At 46.9% G+C, this 5,220-nt stretch overlaps 1 long non-coding RNA gene across 1 annotated transcript; it reads right to left on the bottom strand.

The window, feature by feature from the left end:
- Nucleotides 1-773: 773 nt before the first annotated feature.
- LOC119296205 lies at nucleotides 774-3,436 on the bottom strand. The gene is made up of 2 exons (XR_005145020.1): nucleotides 2,002-3,436; nucleotides 774-1,474 (listed from the first exon to the last, which is right to left on the bottom strand). It is a non-coding gene; the product is annotated as an uncharacterized LOC119296205 (long non-coding RNA).
- Nucleotides 3,437-5,220: the final 1,784 nt, after the last annotated feature.

Below are 5,220 nucleotides of genomic sequence, written 5' to 3'. Positions count from 1 at the left end.
CGGTTCATCGGGTAGCTAGAGGCACCGATTCAGGGTAAAATTACCAACTACTACTCTCTTTGCCCCATCTTCAAGAAACTGTATGTCCAATTTTAGAGATCAAACTCTAGAAATGACAGATTAATTATGTTAGAAATGAATATAATCAACTGTACATATACATACCAGAAAATAATACTGGGATTGTGTGATCTTTTTCATGGATGAGGGCAATGCTTTCAAATTCAGAAAGCTTAAGCTCGGGGATAGGAAAACCGGGGATGACTGAAAATAGGTAGCGTCCACCTACGGGAGTGGAGGCCAGTTTGGGAGAGTATGACGCGGGCAGCCGTGCAGGGCCGATGACGATGGTAGTACATGCATCTTTTAAAAACGGACGCGGCGTTCGCTCGTATTTGCAGGGTAATGGAGGGCGAGTTAATCAGGGGCGATGAATGCCACCGTTTCATATGCATTTTTATTTCTTGGGGTGTCTTATCCTATCTTAATGAATGAAATCAGCACAATGCTGTTTTTCGTCAAAAAAAATATGCATTTTTGGCTGCCGTTTCATGGCCACGGGATTTTTGGCTACCGTTTCAAGGCCATGGGGTAGGAAGCGTGTCGATCATGGCGGCGAGTGGAAGACATAGCGGCGGCGATAAGACTCATGGCAAAGATGAACTTGAGCGGCCTAATGTGTTTTTTTCAAGGGAGAGCGGCCTAATGAGTTAATTACATGGGCTGGATGGCACATACCCTGGACAGGTCAGTTTTGGCTTAAATCCGGTTAATTGACGGAAGACTCAAGCCATTTTCATTGATTAAGAAGAGAGTTGCCCGGTTAATTGACGGAAAACCGGGTAAAACCGATACAATAAACCCACATGACATGGGCATCACCGGCCAACCTGGCCACCCGCATGAACAGAAGCCATGACGGCACATGCCAATGGATGGCCACACGCACAAGCAACCAACAGCTCCGACATTGACGACGAGCGACACAAGGAAAATATGCAGGACTTGCGCCGACCATGCCCAAAAGAGCACCTCGGACACGCCAGGAAGAACCGACTACCGAAGACCACGCCGCAACCCAAGCTCTTCTCGACGCCATTGTCGTTGCCAAACAGAAACCAGCGCCCCGCTTCAGCAAACCACGCGACGAAGATGCCACCATCAACGGCGAAGATGCCATCATCCTCTAGTCTCTCAGTCGTTGCCGGCTCCGAGACGATGCCCCCAAGGAGGAGAAAGACGCGAAGACGCCTCCATCGCCCGATCCATCGGATCTGAGGTTTCCCTCCGGAGCCCAAGCCGTGGAGAGAAGGAGCACCTCCACGACGACCCTTTCAAGAAAGATAGCGGCACCCGCGGGCGCCACCGTCGTCGGCTCCGGTGAAGATCGAAGCAAGGATTTCTCCCGGAGATGTGTCGCCCACCTGCCACCACCGACCGCCGCCCACTAACCACCACCCCTGCATCCTGTAAACTGAGAGAGAGGGAGTATCATAGGTGGTCTCATTTATTGCTATGCATGATACATAGTAGCATCACATTTATTATGTTACGGTATCTACCTATGTTACTATAGCCATCTCTTTCTTTTTTAATTGTCTGCCACATAAGCATGTTTGTGATTTCCAAGTACATGATACTACTTATGTTACCTCACTATGGCCAGCCTAAAGATGTCAAATGGCAAAATGTCATCGGTAGTTTGGAGGACATGGGAAGGAATTGCATTACATCTCGCCTGGCACTCTCAAATTTCAGAGAACAAAATAAAACAAATTGGTCATGCATGTGTTTTTGAATGTTTTGTAGGATTTAATTTTATTGACCGGGTACTCTCGTTAATTGAAAGGATAATGGAAGAAAGTCAAATGGAGACATTTAACAGACCAAACTATTGCAGGTTTGCCTTCATAACTGCACTTGCAGAGAGAGAGAGGGAGAGGGAGAGAGAGGAAGATCAGCTTAGATAACACAAAGAACAGTAGATGCAGGAGAACTTACAGTTACTTTTCTCCCAGATTTCGCTTGTAGGTTGTCACGTGCTCCCTTCATTGCATGTGTGTGAAGCTGCTTCCCTTATTAGTCAACCCATCCAATTCAAAATTTCAAAACAATCGAATCTAACACAAATATGAAAGATTCAGAGATTGGAAGACAACATAGGCCCAAATTTTATCCTGTCTATACCTTTAAATCATATACAATCAAGCAATTAACCACGTCAAGTGTCATCAAAAGAAAGAGAGAGATTTTATTTGGTGATCCCATGGACCTGCCGATCAGCACTGAACCAAACCTCGAAGACTGGTGGTTTAAATCAATCCAAAACAGGGCACCGGCCACAGCCACAAAGATCTGCACTTTATTCATTTGTGCCTGGTGGAAGATATGGAAGGAACGGAACAATCGCATTTTCAAAAACAAGGCTTGCAACACCTCGGTGCTACTCACGAAAATTTGTAACGAGCTCAACTCTTGGAGAACCGCCGGCCTAGCTGGGGCAATGTGGATGTCACCTGATTAGAAAATAGCTTACATTACATAGACTCTTCCTTTCTTTCCTTCCTTTCTCTCTATTTTGCTTACACACCTGTAACTGCTACTGCCACTCTTGGCTCTTCCTCTTACTAAATGAAATCAGCACTGGCTGCTTTTCGTCAAAAAAATCTTATTTGGTGATGCTAGCATTTTTGTTAGTGAACAACACATCTATCACACGATCAGAAAACGTTGGCGTACGCTGAGGATCGCAACCTGATGTGTTTGTCAATCACAACCCTGTACTTGTGCGAGTCTGCGCCTGACAATGATGCAGGCCACCAGTGCTACCGTTTCTCTGAGAAAAGGGAATCAGTGGTAATAGAAGTCATGAAGGAACTCATCTTGTGTACCTTAGCGAGATGATGATCTGGATGGGATTGCCTACCGGCTTCTTTTGCCCCAGATTGTCCAAGTCAGAAGTGAGAGAATGACATAGAGCAAAGCAACTCATGTGCACAACTATACTCGGCCGCGCAAGGATGGCAGCACCAGGCGCATCCAATGCCGCTGGCGTGAGGAAGTCCGGAGCAGAGCGTCCCACTGTAATCGGGGCTGCGGCGACGAGTGCCGCAAGACGAGTGCCGCAACAGGCGCGTCCGATGCCGCTGGCGTGAGCAAGCCCAGAGTAGAGCGTCCCACTGGAATCGGGGCTGCGACGGCGATGGCCGCACCAGGCACGTCTGATGCGGCCGGCATGAGGAAGCCCAGAACAGAGCGTCCCACTGGAATCGGGGCTGCGGCGGCGATGGCAAACGAAGAACGAATACATAACACATGAGCACACGAGAACAACCTTCGCTGCAGGGGCTGCTGCTTGGATCCTGAACGTCGGCGAATGGGCGAGAGAAGGGGAAGGGATGAGATTGGAGTAATGAAGAGACGGGAAGGAAAAGTGATTGAGTAATAATTGTTCGGTTCGTGCCAGGGAAAGATATTATTCTCTTTTATTTCTTCCCTGCTCTTTACAAAAAACTGAACGCTTATGATGATTATGGTGACTTTGCAAACTGATTGATGACATGGCATAAAGCTGATGTGGATAGTGTGCATGATGAAAGAATAAGTAGAAGTGGGGAGCAACTTTTTAAAAATGGTAGATGTGGATTACGGATATCTCAAGAAAACATTTAGTGTGTGCTGACGTGGCATATCGTTGAGGTGGATAGGTTGCATATTGAGATAATAGAAGTAGTGGGGATGAACTTCTTAAGTATATAGGATATCATCCATCTTCATCCCCGTCCAGCAAGCCTATGAAGAAATTACTCACTCCCAGTGGTTAGCATCATGAAATTGTTGATGAAGAAGGGTTGTTGATGACGATGGCGACGGATCCCCCTCTCCAGAGCCCCGAACGAACTCCAGATCAGCCATCCCGATAAAGAACGGGAGGTGACAGCGGCTCCGTCTCGTAAAACGCGATAATTCTTCCTCCCTGATTTTTCTCTCGAGAAGACGGTACTTATGGACTTGGAGGTAGGGCAAGCGGAGGCTCGAGGGACCACAAGCTTGGGTGGCTCGCCCTAGGGATATATGTGATTTTTGGGCAAAGGAATCAACGCAAGACAGTGCCCAAGGGCCCCACATGGATAGGTGGAGGGCGGTGGATGTCGGTTGGAGCCCTTCTTTTACCGCAAGAAAGCTAATTTTATGAAAAAATCCACTCAAAATTTCAGGTCAATCGGAGTTACGGATCTCCAGCAATAAAATAAATTGCGTTTGGCCAAAAAAACAGTGCCGAAAAGCGGAGAACCACATAGAGAAGAGATCGAATCTCGGAGGAGCTCCCGCCCCTCCGGTAGTCATGGTGGCCAAGGACCAGATGGGAGAACCTCTCCCCATCTAGGGGGGCATGGAGGAAGAAGCCGGAGGGGGAGACTCTCTCCCTCTCTCTCCTGATGGCTCCGAAGTGCCGCTAGGGAAACCATCATCGCGTCGGTCGTCATCTTCATCAACAGTTTCATCACCTTTCTCAACCCACTGTAATCCCCTACTTGAGCATGGTGTTGGATGCTATGGATTATTATATGATGATTTCACGTCTTCGTTGTGTTTGAGCGGACTATCGTTGTCCTATCGGTTAATTAGTGAATTTCCATGATTGTTTGAGTTGCTTGTGGTCATATTAATGTCCTTTGGTGCCCATCATTTGAGTGCGCCCATGGATCATATCTTAGGCTAGTAGTACACTGATAGGACTATGCATATGGGGGCATGAGTGATTGAAACCTCTCCAGACCATGAAAATTGGTACATACTGGATTAAAGTGGGACCAATATATCTTAACGCTATGGTTAGATTTTTACCTTCATGAACTTGTTAGTAGTTGCGGATGCTCGCTAATAGTTCCAATCATAAGTGCATAAAAATTCCAAGTAAGGAATTACATGGTAGCAGAGACATCTCCCACATATAAACTTGCGATGATGATTGGTATAGTAACTTAGCTAATTTCCTAAGGACAATTCCGCACACCATACCACCACCTTGGGCGGTTGGCCGGTATGGATCGTTTACCTAATGTTTGAAGTGCACTCCCTTTGCTACTGGTATTTCCGCCTTTTTTCTTCAAAAAAGGAGGATAACCCCCGGCCTCCGCATCAATCAATGCATGCAACCATGTTTATCATTATTCAACAGAGTCTGGTAGAATGAATACAAGGATCAACCCGAAGACA

The sequence above is a fragment of the Triticum dicoccoides genome, chromosome 4B (assembly GCF_002162155.2).
Source record: "Triticum dicoccoides isolate Atlit2015 ecotype Zavitan chromosome 4B, WEW_v2.0, whole genome shotgun sequence".
NCBI classification, from domain to species: domain Eukaryota; kingdom Viridiplantae; phylum Streptophyta; class Magnoliopsida; order Poales; family Poaceae; genus Triticum; species Triticum dicoccoides.
This window is presented reverse-complemented; position numbering and strand designations above follow the sequence as displayed.